The following is a 17274-nucleotide window of genomic DNA, read 5'->3' as shown; positions in this document are numbered from 1 at the left end:
CTGTTTGTTTCCCTTACCTGTGCACGTCTCTTCATCCTGCAGGTGTGGTGGGCTCGAGCACGGCAGTTTGGGGTCTGCATCCTCCGCGCTCTCCCAGGATGCTCCCCGGAGCTGTGGGGGGCAGCTCCGGCTGGGGCATGGTTGAAGGTGGGATTTCAGACCTGCCTCGCGTTGCTTCACTCTCAAGGCTCACCAAAGCAATGTCCGAGGTGGTCAGAAGAGGAGAAGGGTCACAAGCAGCCCCAGCCACCAGCGCGTCCCCATGCGTCCAGCATCGCTGCGGAGGCCGTGTGCCCTAGGGCAGACTGTGACTTGTTGTGGTGGGATGAGCCATACAACAACAAAATCACTAGTCTTCCACAGGGAACCAGGCACCGTGTCCATCCTCATCCCTCTGGGCCTTGCTGGGAGTGTTCCCTCTTCCTGCTACCGATGGGGCTCACAGGGATGCAGGACAAGTGTTTTCACACTCCACCGTTCTCCCTTTCCACCACCCATTAGCTTCTGTAGCCTGGTCAGAAAGAAAATATTTAGATTACCCTGTGACTTATTTTCCTCCTTTTATTTTTCTGTTTTTCTTTTGGTCAGTAAACCTCTTCCTTAAATCAGTTGCTCCATGTTTTGCATTTCTTGCTTCCATCCCTGCTGTTCAGCTAATTAATCTCCCTTTAATGATACTCATTCAAGTGTCTCACAATATCTTGCTAGGGAGTCCTGTCAGGTCTCTATGTAGAAATTTATACTATTTTCTGGTGGTTTTGGTGAAACTGTGCATTACAGCTCTTGGAGATGGTTCATTTTGTATTCCTGAGCCTCTTCACCCTGGTTTTTTTTCCCTGTAAATGAGGTGTGAGCTTACTATCACCACACAAGTGGGAGCAAACTCGAGCCTTGCTGTGAAGGACATGGGCTTGCATCTCTCCTCCAGCTCTGGCTGGATGAAGAGGTGGTATCACTGCCTGCTCTTCTCCCTCATACCCTGCATTATATGATGAGAGATTCAAGTGCCTGGCTGAGAGCTTGTCTCTGGACACATTGCTCTTCCACTCCTGGGTCTGATCACTCTTGGCTTGTCCACAACAAACCCATCCATCTTCTTCCTTCCTTCCCAGGATGTATAGTTTGCATTCTCTTCTAGAGTACAAAGTTTTAGCTGTACCCTCCCCATTACAAAGAAACCTCAACAGAAGAAATTATGGCATGTGGGGAGAAAGCAAAAAGCTTTTCCTAGTTTACCCACAGTGACCAGACTTGGGAAACCCGATAGTCCAAGATGCAAGGGGACAGTGCTCTCATTTTTTCTCCCTACCCTATATACAAAAGGAGGTGAAAAAAAGTCAAAATACCCTTGAAAGACAAGTCAAAATAACTTAGAAAGTGTGCTGTGGTATCTTGTGATTCCATTGACCCCTGGATCCTCACCAGGTGGTTCTCCCACAGTAGATATTTCTTGCTTTGGTAAAAACTTCGTGTTGAACAGGGACACTACTCACCTCCCCAGAGTGCTGGGGCCATGCTGGGGATGGAAGGGTGGGCACCAGATGGTAGAAATCATATTTCAGATGTGGCAGATGAGCTGAGATAAAGGCAGAGCGTGCCAGAGCCCGGGAGAGGTTTCTGCGATGTTTGCACAATTTGAAATAATAACGAAATCTGTAAAACTCTGGGTAGAGCACGACTAGAATAACAGGCTAAATTTGTCAGATGAATAATTTACTAGAAGTGATTGGCCGTGCTCCAAGTGAGATGAGCACCAGCCTGGTTTCAGGCTGAGCAGCCTGGGTATCTCTGTCCTCAGCTGAGAGCTAGTCCCTCTCTTGCCACCTGGTCATTGCTCTGCCCTTAAGGCCGGTCTCTAGACAAGGTGCCTTGCCCCAAGTCATCATTTCCCAAGGCTGCAGCCATTTCCACAGAGCTCCTGGTGCCCTCCAGAAGGTGTCTGCTCTTTATTTTCAAGGTGCTGCTTTGCAGAGTGGAGGTGGTGGAAGTGGGTGTCTGTCTTTGGCTCCAGGCTCGTGGACTCACCCATCCTCTGCCTCTTTCCCTCCTCCAACTCTGGCCATGGTGCAGAGTGGATGGAAGAACAGACACATCTTGACATTTGGGATGGGAAGGGAGATGAAGTCCCAGCGCTGAGAGGAGATGGCAACTGCAGCCTCAGCAAGCAATTAACGTGAACATGTTTATGAATGCGGATCAGTAATTCCAGGTAAACTCCCCAAGAGCAGTGCTGCAGGCAAACAAAGCCTCCTGCCCACCCAGGAGCCTGCCAGCAGGCCCTGCCAGTGCCAGCACATTCCTGCTGGGACTCTAAACCGCTTCATTTCCTCATGCCAGCCTGGATATGCATCATTTTATCTCCTATTACCTTAATGCCAGAGCTCCTCTATACAGCATTGGTTGCACCATGTCCTCCTGGACCTCTCTGTTCTCCCTGCCAAGGGGGATCATTGGTGGGAATGGGACAGATTAACTCAGAGAAGGCAACAAGGACCCAGTTTTGTCTCCAGGGGTGATGAGGGTTCACTTCCCTCTGCCTGGTGCATCCCTGTCACCCACCTGTGGTTGGGGAACCTCACCAGGGCTCCCTGAGCTGCTCCTGTCACTCTGAGTAGGCTTGTGGCAGGGCTGATTTGTGCCCACCAGCATCCAGAAAATCAAACAGAAGCTGGGAAGCTCAAAAATAGGTTGGGCTAGTGACCAGTTGCTGGACTTGATTTCCTTTAGAGCAAGTCTCATCATGATGGAGCACCTGGAAATACCAGCACCATCCTTTGGTGCAAAGAACCAGCTGGGGCAGCCAGAGCTGTGTGGCTGAGGTGTCCCCAGCCAGCAGCCTGATGCCACCAGCATGAGGATGTCAGAACAGACAGGCACCATGCCACTCTCTGGCCTTTTCTGTGATGGGTCTTGGAGCACTGCAGCCCTCTTGGTCCATAGCAGAGGCTGAGCACAGGGATTCCTGCAGAACCCCTCTGTTGCCATGCTGAGATCCCCATCCTGAGCTCACCTGTGCAAAACCTCCAGGAGACTGTGTCCCTGCTGGCTACAGATGGGGATGGACTGTGTGTGAGAGCACCTGCTCAGCCGTGAAGACTACTCAGTGCTGGATAGTTGTGCTTGGAAGGCAGAAAACCAAGAGCTTCCCTACTCCTGTGACATCTCCTCCAACACTTACAGGAATTGCCTTACCCCTCCAGCACAGACAGATCTCCTCTTCAGTCACATCCTGGAGCGTTTAGTGCTCCAGGGATGCTGCCAGGGATAAGGAGGGATGGATGCTCCCAGAGCAGGAGGTGAGGGAGAATGATGCTGCCATCCATCTCCCCCCTCGCTCCCCATTTTCTGGCTCACCCCCAGGAGAGCAGTGAGCAATTATGGTCCACGCAGAAGCTTCATTATTGCCCTGTCGTGGCCTCGTTTGATGAGATGTTTTATTGCCAAACTTATTAAAAGTGAAACATGTGGTTTCTGCGCAGCAATTTCCTGTCTGCAGCGATAAGCCGGGCTCTGCCCGCTGTGTAATAAACAGTTATTTTATGTACGGCTCTGGCTGGGGTGACAAGGAAGGGAGAGGGCCTGGCTCGTGTTAATTGTGATGGTTAATGGGATCTATCCTGGGAGCTACGTGTGAGGAGGTGCGTGCCCTTCCCCTGCCACGTTCTGTGACAGAGGTGGCCCCTGATGGTTTCATGCTCTGGGTGTCAGCAGTGGGGACTGCGCAGGGTCTCCTCCCCACAGCGCACGGGAACGAGAAGGATTTGTCGGAAAGCTCCTCACCCGCCTGCTCTCAGCCCTTGGTCCCAGCCTGAGCAAATGAGGGACCTGCTGTGCATCCCCCCGGTGTGAGACTCCATCCCCTGCAAGGGCTGCCCCTGAGCTCTGCTGATTCCACCCCTACAGGAGGCTGGAGGGAGCTCCAAAATCTGGGAGCTTCACTTCATCTTCCCCAGATCCTTCCATCTGCCCACAGCCTCTCTGTCTGCAGCGGCATTTGCAGGTGATGCTGGTGGCCAAAGCCTGGAGCATCTACCACGTCACCTCCCACTGTCCCTCCTTGGCTGCCTGCAGCAGACAGGTGCTGGAGAGGAGACAGTAAATTCAACAGGCACACTAATGTCACAGAAAACCTGTGTCGCTGCTGAGCTTGGAGAAGCACAACTCTGATAAATATTAGCAAAGCTGATAAATATAGTTTCATTTTGTCAGAAACAAAGTGTCCTCATTAGGTGTGTGGTCTGCATTTTCATTTAATTACATCTTTTAAATACATTTTGAAAGGAAGCAGCTTTTTAAAATGCAAGGTGTCAAAACTGCATTTACAAAAATCCTGACTGCCTTTTTTTGTTTTTTATTTTCCAGACCTGGCCAAAGCTATTAGTTCAACTCAAGCTGAAAGTGCATAACTTTCCCCAATAAACAATTTGTCAGAAAAATTCCTCCTGGCTCTGGGAGATCTGTTTATTATTTGTCAGCAGTCAAAACCCTGTTGGGTATTTCCCATCTGACTTCTTTTCTTAACAGCATCTTTATTGGTCTGGGAATTAAGAGTGGAAGATGTGATACTTGCTATTCATTGCAGTCATCCCAAATGCCACTCATCTCATCAGGCCATGGCTCCACAAAGCAAAAGCCCCTCTCCTTTTTTTCAGTGCACCGTTTCTGAGTACCCTTGGGGCATTTCATCCCAAATTTCCTCCCTGAATCCTCCTGATCCTGCAGTTTGCAACGGCATCCCCAGGCTTGGAGTCACATCCCTATCTCCTGCATCCATCCCCATCCCTGCTGCCCACCTCAGCCTCTTGCTGGGCAAACTCCCTCCATTGCCAGCTCGGGCTCTCATTAATTTGTATTGCAGCGTGTGTTGTGGGCTGACGTGTAATTAGAGCTCCTGAAGCCTGTCTCATGCTGTAATTGCCATGACAGGGGCCACAGCATATCCGCTTGTTAATTAGTAAACCACAATATCCCGGGGGCTCGTTGAGAGCCGCCTTAATTGTATTTCAGCTGGAACAGAGGGATAATTACCCTTTGCTAGCACTGCCACTTTTAAATTCTTAAAAAAAAAAAAAAAAAAAAAAAAGAAAGGAAAACCCAAATCAAGCTCCTCTGCTACTTCCCTCCCTTGGCTGCCCAGGGACCCGGTTTTGTCCCCAGGCTGAAGGCGAAGGGCTGTGAAGCTCAGTAGTGTGGGAACAGGATGCCAAGAGATTTGCTAAGGGACACACACAAACTGGTGATGACTGAGCTGCCCCTGCTCTGAGGGTGCTTCTGTGTCCCTGCACATGGGACTCTGCTGGGAATCCTATTTGTGGATGCAGACTGGCCTGCTGGGCATACTGTTTGATGGGAATCCCATCCTGGACAGCGAGCAATGCCCTGGCATCACCACCAGGCACCTCCACTGGCTTGGAGGAACAGCCTGTGTCCAGGGAGGAGGGAGCCAAGGTCCCCCTCCTAACTTCCCATCAGACAGAGGGGGCTGCAGTCCCCTGGGAATGGGAGTGGGAGCTGCTGCAGGCTGCAGGGAGGAGGCTGTGGACCTTGCAAGGCTCAGTGTAACTGTACATTGCTGCCAAGGGTGTGCTTGTATTCCACATCCCCAGCACTCCTAGAGTAACAGCAGGACCTCAGCATGCTCAGTGCTGAAGTCTCTTCTCCTGCAAACCCTGCGGCAGTGTGGGATCAGCCTGCCTGGCTTTAATGGACCCCAGAGGTGAATCATTACCCTTCTCGATTCCCTTCTTGTCAAACTTCACCTCACTGGGCAGATGGGAGTCTTCTGGGACCTGGTTAAAGCTTTTTGCTCCCACAGGAAGGATGTCCCTGCAAGGTCGTGTGTGTCTGTGTCTCTTGCGGTGTTCATGGGGGGACCATGGAGCTTTGGTGATAGACGGAGTTGCTGAGGTGCAGCCTCACCCTTCTGTGGGCACCACAGGCTCCAGAGCACCTCTTCACAGGAGCTGTTTTCTGGTCAAAGCTCTTTGGGGGAGGGTAACCTGGGAAGAGGACCTGACCTGTGACATCCATCCTTTTTCCTGTGCTTCTCCCCGAACCAACACAAAGAGCTCAGCTGTCATCAGCCCTGCTGATGTTTCCTGCTGTTCAAAAACTCGTATAATGGACAACTGGCCTTTGGGACCTGGTTTGTGAATTGGCTTAAATAATAGTCCTGGCTCTCTCCTGGGAAGCTACATGGAGGTCAGCCTTGAAGAAAAGATCAGTACAGTGGCTCCAAGCATTAGTAAAAAGACGTAACCAAGGCAAAGAGCCTTGAACATAATTACAGCCTAAGAGCTGTGATGGGAACTCAACGACCTGAAGCCATCTCCTGGACCTGAGTGCAATCAACAGATTGACACTGCTGGGTCCTGAAGGCTGGTTTTTGGAAGCCACTCACCAGGGTTGAATGCCAGAGCAGGCAGTGAAGCAGCACAGGTGCCCGTTCCAAAGACTGGAGCTAGAAAAGGGTCTCAAATGCCATGGAAGAACCAGATGGAGGCAACCACTGGAACACTCTGCACGTAATTGAGGGCACCTTCAAGGGTGAGCATAGGGTGGCTCTCCACCTCCAGGATGCTCTCCACTGCTGCCATGCTAGTCACTGTCATTAGAGCTGGGAATGGAGTTTATAGTTGAGTAACCACAACGACTTTGCACAAATTAAACAACATACTGTGGGTTAATTAGATTTCTTACCGCTGCCTCCATTAACCTAGCCCTGTCATCTGCTGTCAGAGCCCCTTCAAAGTTCATATTCAAGGCATTATCACTGGGAGATGTGGATGGATAAGTCTCTCCCTGGGCAACCTTACCAGTGTGGACATGGGTGGCACATGCCACCTTCTCTTCTTGAAAACCCCTTGGTGCAACAGTTGGGACCAAGTGGAGCGGTAGTTGTCCTCCAGGAGTGCAGATATCCCAGCTGGCATTTCCCTCCTCAGATGATCTTTAAGACAAACAGGTGCTTTTGCAGCAGGCTGTCTCTCATTATCCACAGGGTGCCGTGTGAATGCAAATAAACAAATGAGACCCCTTCAACAACATCTGAGAATGTGGCTCCATATTTTGAAGCCAATTTCCTTAGATTGTGTCAGGGCCTGTTTTGTGTTTGCCAGACAATTATGTGGCTAATGAGGACAGCCACGGTTACATCAGGCAGGATTAGGAGGAATAAGGCATCAAATGTTGCAGTGCTTAAGACAACTGCTAACTAATGGCGGCTTGGAGGGCACGTCCCATGGGCAGGTGTTCCTCACAGGAATTCTGGTTCTGTTTGGAAGGAGATGGAGCAGGCAGTGGGCAGCAGGCAGGCTGGCCAGAAGGTGAGGAAGGCTTCGGGTCCCTGCTTAGTGGCTGTGCCCATGGGGAATGAGAAAGTTGGAATATTTAGGGAAAGTACTGTCACGCACCTGACCCTGAGTTTGTCCCATGAAGGCAAAGACAGACATGAGTGTTCTGATGGAGAAGGAGGCACCAGCCAAGACCACCCCACAAATGCAGCAAAAGCAACAGAGAAGCTGAACCTCACCACTGAGATCACTAAGAAATTGGTATTTTAGCTGAAACCTTCCCATCCTGACTGGCTGACAATTAGCACAGGCTCTGTGCAGTGTTCCTGCAGGGCTGTGGATGCCTGAAGAGGGTTAGGAAGGAAAGCAGGGATGATGCCGTGTTGCAGTGAGACCCCAGTCCCTGAGTGACATGGGAACACATGCACAGCCAGCTGTGACTTTCAGATGCCTCCTCCCAGCCACCCCTCTGCCAGCTCCTCTTCTGCCAGCTCTGCCACCACAATCTCCCAATAATCAATGAACCAGATTCTCCCTTGAGTGCTGGGTGGCTGCACCACTGCTCCCAGCAGGCGCCCTTGGTCATGTTCAGTGAATTCCTACAGCTGCAGCACCCTGGGAGAGCAGCCAATGTGACTGTAATGCTGAACAGAGGGGCTTAGTTTATTCCCCTTTGGACCCTTTCTCCTCCTGAACTCATCCCACATTTCCCTGTGTCTTCTACAAAAGCCCCTCATCTGAAGTGAACAAGGACAGGTTCACCCGCAGATGGACGGATGCACAGCAACAACTGTGGCAGAGGTGCCTCCACATGTCCATCTGAAGACCTGAGCAGGAGATTGTCCAGACCCAACAACCTCAAGATGTCAACCCCCACTGAACCACATTTCGGTGCCAACTCTCTGATTCACCCTCTGGTTGGATCCCATCACAGCAAGACACAGACCTGAGCACCTCATCCTCAGATTCATCTCCCTCTCTTGTCAGTGCCAACAGGGAGCTTGATCTCAGAGCCCAGTGGTTCACCAAGTCATCCTGAAGTCCAGGGGCCTAGGGGAAGCACACACAGCTCATGGAGACACCCTAAACCCTCTTGCTGACTCTGCTCCATGCCCAGTCCCGGAGTCTCAGCCCAGTCCCAAGCTGCTACCACAAACTGCAGGCCCCAGCACCCCAAGGACACCTTCCCTGTCCCTGCAGTGGCCACCCCACCTGTGTCTTCCACCTGCCTTCCTGGAAGAAGATGGCACATGTGCTGAAGAGCTTCCCTTGAGCACAGCCACTGGATTGCTCTCCGGATGACTAATTTGCACCCTAATTGGTGTGGAAACGAATGCCAGAAAGCGCTGGAATACTAAAAAGTGAAGCTCTCCATCTTGGTTTCCTTCAGGGAAATGGTCTTAATTAAGTGTCTTGCAAACAGAGATAATTCCCAGCTACATGTTGAAACAGGAGCTGGGATGGAGGGTGCAGCTGACACCACCATCTTCTCCTTGCTGGGTCTGCTTGGCCATTGTAAAGCTCACCCAGGGTGTGGATTCCTCAGACCACTGTGTCTCCAGGGTTTAGTCAGCCCTGCCTGGACTTGCACAACATCCACATGGCTTTTGCACTTCCACTAGTGCTCCTTAGCCCCAAGAGCACCTTCCCATTTTATCAGCCCATCCTGTACTGACTCCAGTGGTGTTGACACCATCCCTATGATTTCCACCAGTATTTACATTACGGTTGTTCAAGCTTCATGTCACTCATTAATCATCCTTGAGCTTTCCACTGGGGCTCTTTCTGTGTGAATTTACTCTGAAGAAGCAATTCCATCCCCACTCCCCTTGGTGGGTAGTCCCAGCCATCCCACACATCTGGCAGCCCTTCAAGCCCTGATGATGGGAATGTGCCAGGAGGGGTTGCACATGCTAAGCAAACTGGAGTGGCCTCGTGTTGCTTTGCTGGGCATGCTGGAGCCCATGGCAACGTGCCAGTACCATGGGAGACACCCAGCAAGCCCTAGCACAGGTGAGAAGGGGACTCTGGGGATGCAGATTGACACGGAGAGTTACTGGACCTGGCACTGGTGCCTTCAGAGCATGGCTGGCATTGAGATGCCCCAGCCCCTTCCCCATGGCCTCGCTGTGCACAGCTGTTCCCTTAGAAATAGCTGTTGCCATGGTTTTCCCAAAGAAAACACATCTCCCCCCGCCCTTCCCCACCAGCACTCCCCACCGCCTTAACCTTGTGACAGCAGTGATGACGCGGCTCCCTAAGAAAGGCCACTTCACGTAACTATGGTAACAATTAGCTTTCTCTTGGTTTTACCTAGGGGGTGTCGCTGGGGAGAGGGACCCAGAGCTGCTCTCCTGGAGCAGGTGCTTCCCCTGGCCTTGCACCCAGAGCCAGGGCTGGCAAGTGCTGCAGCATCCCAGGCAGGTGCGTCACTCGGGCATAGGGATGTCTGCAGTCTGCCTTTATCTCAGGTGCTGGGGACAATCCCCCTGTACAGCTGGATGCACCCTGGGACCCTACAGAAGCCCTAAAAATCTGGAGGCTCTGCTGGCCTCCAGCAGCGGCTGGTGCAGGGAGATGGTGGGGAGCATCTCCCAAGGCATGGGAATGGTGGGAGCATCTGCATTGCCTGGGCTCACTCTAAAAGCGTGGGGAAAAGAAGGGTGGGAAGCAGCCGGTTGTGCTGGAGAAGGATTGGGAGCCAGCTAGGATTTTGGGGCTGGGAGCACGGCAGGGGCATCCATAGACTGAATGAGAGGTCTGCAATGGTGCCTGTGCTCCCGGCAGCGGGAGGGTAAACATGGTGCACAGCCACTCCTTAGGTACATACGAGTCACAGCTGTCGACTGCAGCAACTAAAATAAGCATTTTCCTGCTTTTAATTCCTCTGAGCCCAGCAGAGCCCACTCAGCACCAGGAGAGGAGCTGGAGTCTATTCTTAGCTCTGCAGGGAAGAGAGCAGGAGTCCCTGCGTTGCTGTCATGCAGGTTTGGGGGCTGCCACGTCCCATCCCCTCATGGTCCCCAGGTGCCTGGCCTGATCCCAGTGTGGCTTCGAGGCAGGAAGGACTGCACCCCAACAGGGACAAAGTCCTACTTTTTAGCCAGAGAGGAGAAGGGGAAACAGTGGGAGGGAGGGAAGCCCCAGCACCTCCCTCAGCATCACTGCAGGATTCGGCATCCCTGAAGGAGAGGCTGCAATGCAGGTGGCTCTAGAAGGAGTCCTTGCTCTTGCAAAGCTGCTTTTCTGCCTGGGCATGGGGAGAGTGGAGGATCTCAAGCCACAGCTCCTGCTGCTTCCAGGAATGAGAGCTTTAAGGGGAGCTGAGCTGAGAGTCACCCCTCACCCCATGCTGTGCCAGGGTCAGACTTGCTTTGCTCAGCCCTAGCCACGAGATGCTGACACTGCCCACCCCAATATTTCCCACTGTTTTCTGGCTGCAGATCATGGTGGCCAGGGGGTCAGGGAGCCACTGGCCAGCAACACCACACCAGCCCCCCATTGCACTGTGGGTCTTGCTTCAAAAAATGCAGAGATTGGGGATGACCTCCACATTGTTCTGCAGGAGCAGCAGGCACAGTGCAGGGAGGAGAGCACCCATACTGATCACACTGTGGCCCTCTGCTCTCCATCCCAGCTCCATGAGGATGAGGGTAGGATGAGGGGCAGGCAGGGATGCAGCTGTGCATAGGGGGCCATGGGCAAGAAGCCCCAGCTCCATAGCAACAGGTACTCTCCACGTAATGGAGTCCTTTCCACTCGGCCTCCGCAGCCGCCAGCCTTATTCACATGGCCATAAATAATTCAATTTTCTCATTCACACACATGAATGCTGCGGGCCGGGGCTCCGGGTGTGCTCAGCCTCCATCTGTCTGGGGGGGAAGGGGGAGGCAGGGCCTGATAATAGACTCCAGCATTTGTTTAACATGGATGAGTGTGGCCAGATGGCCTGGGGACAGGAGGAGGGGATGGGGAGGTGGGATGGGAGGTGAGTGATGCTCCAGGGTGCTGCTGGCACCCTGAGCCTCCCCTGGATGAGAAGGAGAGGAGAGCAGGGGACTGTTGTGGGGATGACCTGTGGCACCTTCAAATCAACTCAGGGATCTCCCAACCAGCCTTGGAGTTGTGGACTTTTGGGCTGAGAGTGGGATACACAAGCTCAGACAGACCTTCCTCTCACTGTGCCTTTGTTGCATTTCCAACAGGGAAGAAGGAATGGGAGAAGTGCTGCGCTGAAGATTGCCCTTGATCCCTGATGAGACTGGGAACAGGGGCATTAATCCATGACTGAGATAATTTAGCAGGTGATGGTGAAGGGGAAGGGGCAAGGGATGTTGCCAGTCACCATCCCATCCCACATTGCTGGGCAAGGGCCAGCAGTCCCCAAAATAACACCAGAGAGTAACAACCCCAGTGATGGAGACACGTGGCAGCTTGCTGGTGCAATTAGCAGGCTCTGGGCCATTCCCTGGCAGGGGGACAGCAGGCCTGGCAGGAGAACACAAGGGAATTAGTGGGGTTAAGAGGCTGTGCTGGAAAAGCCTCAGTGCCAAGGAGCCAGTGCCTGCTGCTTGCACAAGCTGAGCCAGGTTGGGAGGTGAGGGACGCTGGCTACTGCCTGGTGGCATCAGTTCCTCACCTTTCCTCCCTGTGGCTTGGGCACAGTTCAGCCTAAAGCATGCCAAGGGTTTGATCAAAGCTGGCACCTTCATCCCCTCTGTGTTTGACCAGAGGGAGCTGTCGCTCCGGCACACAGCAACATCCTGAGCTTTGGGCTCAGACCCTGATGGGAAAACACAGACCAGTGAGAAGCCTTGAAAAGGTGGAATTGGTCACTTCATCACAACTCACTCATCCATGCCCAAAGGGTTGGGCTCCTCAGCAAGGTCTCACCACAGCAAGGTCTCAACTTCATTCCCCACCCAGAGAAATCCCTGTTGGAGATGCCATCCTTGTTTAAGAGCCTGGCAAACAGACATTTATCCTCAAGCTCCTGCACCATCCCAAACTGAAGCTTACAAAGCCAGCAGAGGGAATTTGGATGATGGCAGAAGGAGGGTCAAGAAAGCCGGCGCTCCGGCAGCGATATCCATCAGCAGCAGCGTTGGAAGAGTTTTCCCTGAGGGAATAGGGGAGGTGGAAGCGCTTGCAGGGGGGAGCTGGGAGCGTAACCAGCTCATGCGCTGGCATTCCCCAGTTCCGCGACGAATTGGGGTAGGACACGTGTGTGTATGTGTATATTTGGGTGCCCTCACACACAGGCAAGAGTTCTCTCCTGGTTACATGCTGCTCTCGCAGGATTCTGAAGCAGTAAAAGAACGTTGGCTGCATGGTACATCCCCGGATCGTCGGGCACAGCCGGCAGCTACTCCACAACTCCTCCCGTGCGTTGTACAACCCCCGCCTGCTCCGTGTGTTCATCTGCATGAGCCAGACCCCCCACCCCGTGCCTGTTCAGTGCTGCTTGCACCTTTTAGAGACGCTGGAAAAACAGGCAGCCCTCACCCCTGCCCATCTAATTAAATCAGCTCCTGTTTTCCGTGGCTGCTGCTCCAGCAGCCCCTGCCCCACACAGCCTGCAGGAAGGGGGTGAGCCTGACTGCACACCTGGGAGCCAGCCCCCCACCAGCTCTCTGCTACAGAGCCTGAGCCCTGCTCTGAGCATCCTCCAGGGAGCTGCCCACAGAGCTGCAGCCTCAGCTTCCCCAAAGCTTTCCAAAGGCAGGTGAGTGCACCCAGGGCTGCCCTGTACCACACGAGGGTGCTGAGCATGGCCACAGCTCCCCAGTTTGCTGCACCCAGAGCAGCAGGGGGGCCAGAAGCGACAGAGCATCACAGGGGCTGTGTGTGTTCTCCCCAAATCTCCCAGGCCATGTGCCAGGAGGTCCAGACTGTGCCCCTGCACTTCTGTTGCTGCCAGGTGGGCAAATGCCAAGACCTCCCAGGCAGAAATTTCCACCTGTCAGACAATTCATATTTGGCTTCTTCCACCCAAAAACCAGGCCCAGACTGAGCCCTCTGCATCTTTTGAGGGATGAATGGCAGAAACATGCCACTGCTTATTCCTTCAGCTCCCAGCACTGCAGGAGCAGGATGTGAACAGCCCGACTCCAGCGGGATCCCAGGGGCAGCTGCATCACTGGGTTTGCTCAGGTCCTCAAGAATGGACCACAGAGTCACTGGAGCATGGACCACTTCCCCACCTGCCCCATGTCCCCCGCTGCACAGGCAGCTTGCTGTGGGGTTTGTCCCAGTTGTTTTGCTTCTATGACAGCCACCCCTATGGGACCAGTGGCTCTGTAGCTGCTGGGAGTCCACACAGGCTCCAGTGGATCTGGATCTGCAGGCAGCTGTGGGCTCAGAAAAACCTTCCAGGACTGCTTAGTGCGAGCTACCGAGGAGTTTGGTGACTTGCAGGGTCACCACTGTATGTCTGGTGGGAAGGGACACAGCCTTCCTCTCACTGGGAATACACACACCAATCCCTGCATGCACATCTCCACCCTGCTCTTCTCCAAGCTTCTCACAGGTCCCAGAGCCCTCTTCTACCTTGCTCAAGACCTGCACATCCAAGTGACACCGAACAGAGGCACTTACCTGCTGCCTGCCCCACTGGAACTGAAAGGATAGTGGGACAAAGCCCATAGGACAGGGCAGAGTTGGTCCTTCTTTCCCCTCGAGGTGAGGAGGACAGCTCCCCTCCTTCTCTTGCCTGCTCCCTCAGCGTGCCCCGTGGCTCCTGGCATCACCCCGGGCCCCTCAGGGCTTGGCCATGGTGGGTTTTGGGTGCACGACATGGCACCAGCTCTCAGGGTCCCCTTGACGAGGACCACAGCAGGGACAAGATTTATTCCGGGGAGTTAGCATAGAAGGAAGGCAGATGCCCAGTGGTGGGCATCTTCTGAGGTGGTCTCGGAATGCTGGCTGGGATTAAGACATTGTAGATCCCCACACCTCCCGGGCAGGAGCATCCCAGCCCCTTCACGCAAGGAGAGACCTTCCACCTCGGAGTGTTTTGTTGTCCCAGGGGTCGTTCTGTTGTTCTGTCCAAGCTAGGGGCACCCATCCAGGCTTTGGATTCCCAGGGGTCCCTTCAGGCTGCAGCCCTGAATAGTGCCAGGGGCATTTGGGGCTGCAGCCCAGCGGGGTCCCCAGCGGGACAGGGGGACACGGAGCGCAGCCTTACCTTGGAGCAGCCGCTACAGGGGAGGGATACGGGACCCGGCTTGGGACGCCCCGGTCCCGGGAGAGCTGCAGTGATGGAGGCAGGGGATGCAGGGATGAGGTGAGACGGACGGGATGGGATGCGGTAGGTGGGTGGATAGACGGATGGAGGTTTGGGGGCTGCAGGTTTCCCCGCTCTCAGGTGCGGAGACAATAGCCAGGGCTCCTGTTGCAGCTGCAGACTGTCTCTTTAAACCCCTCATCAGCCCACAGGTGGCCCTGTCACCACCGTGGTCATCCATGACGTCATCGGGAGGGAGGGAAGGGGAGGAGGAGGAGGAGGGGGGAGAAACGCGATTCCCCTCCACAGCAAAAGTCCCCGAGCGCCCATGGCAACAGATTGCAAATGTCACTGCGCATCAGCCGGGAGGAGGCTGCCGGGCTGCCCCCCCACGGGGGACACGGCGGGGGGACCGGGCTGTCACGCCATGGATGGCACGGGGGACACAGGGCTGCCACCCCCACGGATGGCACGGCGGTGGCAGAGCTGTCGCCCTGTGATGGGTGTATTGTAGGAGACGGGGTTGTCACCCCACGGTGGCACGGCGGGGACAGGATGGTTCTGCCGTGGCTGGTGTATGGGAGGGGACAGGGCTGTCACCCACACAGGGACCTGGCTGTGGGTTAAGCGGCTAGGCAGTTCCAGCTCTCGCCACAGGATGTGGAGCACTTGGAGGCCTCCCCAGCTCTGGATAACCCCCTGGACACCCTCCAGCAGGGGTTGGTGCTGCTGTGCCCAGGAGGAGCTGGTCACGGCTTGTCCCCAGTCCCCTGTGACCCTGATCCCCAGCAGTGACACTGCCCCCAGCCGTCCCCTGGGCACCCCGAGAGGAGCAGACACCCCAGCGAGCCCCCATCTCCTGCCCCTCTGGTCGTGCCCGTGCTCTGCCCTTGCAAGGGGCTGTTTTGCAAAAAGCAGGAAAATCGTGGAGGGTGTTTAAAACAGATCTTGCCCTCAGGCAGAGACAAGACAATTGGTATGTTGGAGCAAGAAAAGGGGACCCAGCCCTGAACCCACAGAGCCCAGACTTGTGGATCACATCCCAGTGGTGGTGATTCTATTAACAGCCTCTAAAATTTGTCCAGTTCCACTCCAAAATGAGCCTCTGACACCAGAGCAAAGGACGTTTTGGTGACAAAGAAAGGTTTCCTTAGAGCTGTGAAGGTCCACCAGTGCTGCATCCTGCAAACTTGGCTTTGATGGAGCCTCATCCCAGCGAGACCTGCCCAGCATGGGGAGAGGGGCTGCAACCCTCATGGGTGGGGTGGGCCTGAATCCTGGCTGTGTTGGATAAGACTCGTTCGCTCCTTTGTGAAAATGTTCATGAATCCTCCTGCAACGGGAACGCCAAGCTCTGCAAACATGAATAAAGTCACTCACCAGGCTTGGGGAAGATTAAAATATTTAGTTACATCTCTGTTTTTTTTTTCTTTTTTTTTAAGAGATGAGATCCCGCCAATGACTTCCTTTGTTTCCTTTGGTCTTTTCTCACACCAACAAGAGTTTCCCCACAGCAGTTCTGATCTGATAAGTACTAAGTTTCCCTCAGCTGGCTCTGTAATGATCTTTAGGGTGCTTTGCCCTAAAAAGGACCCCATGGAGGCAGCCAGTTCCCTCAGACCAGCCTCACTTATCCATGCATACCCTGCGGTTTGGGGAGCACCTCAGGGTTGCAGCATTCCTTCCCCACACTAGGATCCTGTACAAACTTCACCCTCTTATTTTACATAATAAGAGGAAAAAAGAAAAAAAAAAAAAAACCAAAGGTAATTTTCTTTTCCCTTGTCCTCAGCTCGAGGAAGAAGTCGACAGCCACCAAGCCAAATGGCCATGAGACGGGGCTGACTCAGGATCTGGAGGGTTTTCTTCCTCCACAAACATTCCTGTGAGGAGATGGTCCTAATTTTCCCACAGGGATTTTGTGCTGGGGGTTGTATCTGGCCGGGAGCAGCCAGGATGGGAGCAGCCCACCGCAGTGCTGCTCTCCTCACACGCTCTCTCCAATCCTGGGAAAGCAGCCGCGGGATCCAGGGCTGGGAAACTCTTGATAAACAGCCAAAGCAACAACAGCAGAAGGGTGCTTGCTTCAGGAACAGGAAAAAACATCCAAAGCAGCCCAAATGAGCTGCATTATTATTTTTTTTTTTAACCCGTCTGTTGGCTCTGGGAAAACCAGCTGGAGCTGGATGTGGCACTGGCAAGTTGCTGGTGGGGCTGGTGATTCCACAAAGGCACAGAGCATCTCTCTCCTGGGTATACTGCAGAAGGGACTTCCACCAAAACCAGCCCAATGACATCCAAAGCCATGGACCCACAGTGGCTCTGCAAGGCTGGAAGAGCCCTGCAGCCCCCTGGGCCAGCCCCAGTAATGCCCATGAGCACCCAGTAACCCTCAATCCCCCAGTAGCATCCATACCAGCCCCAGTATCAGAGCTCTGGGTATTAGACTGGGGCTTGCTCTGTTCCTTTGGCCAGGGACATGCAGAGGGACAGCTCACCTGTGTCCCAGCACACAAGGGTGGGGACAGCCATGTGACCCCCCACTGCTGGACCCCAAAGGGGTGGCACAAAATGCTGTGAGAGGTGGGAAATGTCCCAGGAGTCCTGGCCTGGCACTGTGACCCCACATCTCCTACCTCCCCCCAGGCCAAGAGAAACCAGGACTAACTTTGCCTGCAGCCTTGTGCCTGCACTGAGATTTATTGCCACTGGCTGGAACCGCCCCAGTGAGGGTCTTCCCACCCCTCCTCAGTAGCG

The sequence above is a fragment of the Sylvia atricapilla genome, chromosome 13 (assembly GCF_009819655.1).
Source record: "Sylvia atricapilla isolate bSylAtr1 chromosome 13, bSylAtr1.pri, whole genome shotgun sequence".
NCBI classification, from domain to species: domain Eukaryota; kingdom Metazoa; phylum Chordata; class Aves; order Passeriformes; family Sylviidae; genus Sylvia; species Sylvia atricapilla.
The sequence above is the reverse complement of the archived record's forward strand: the minus strand, read 5'-3'. Positions refer to the sequence as shown.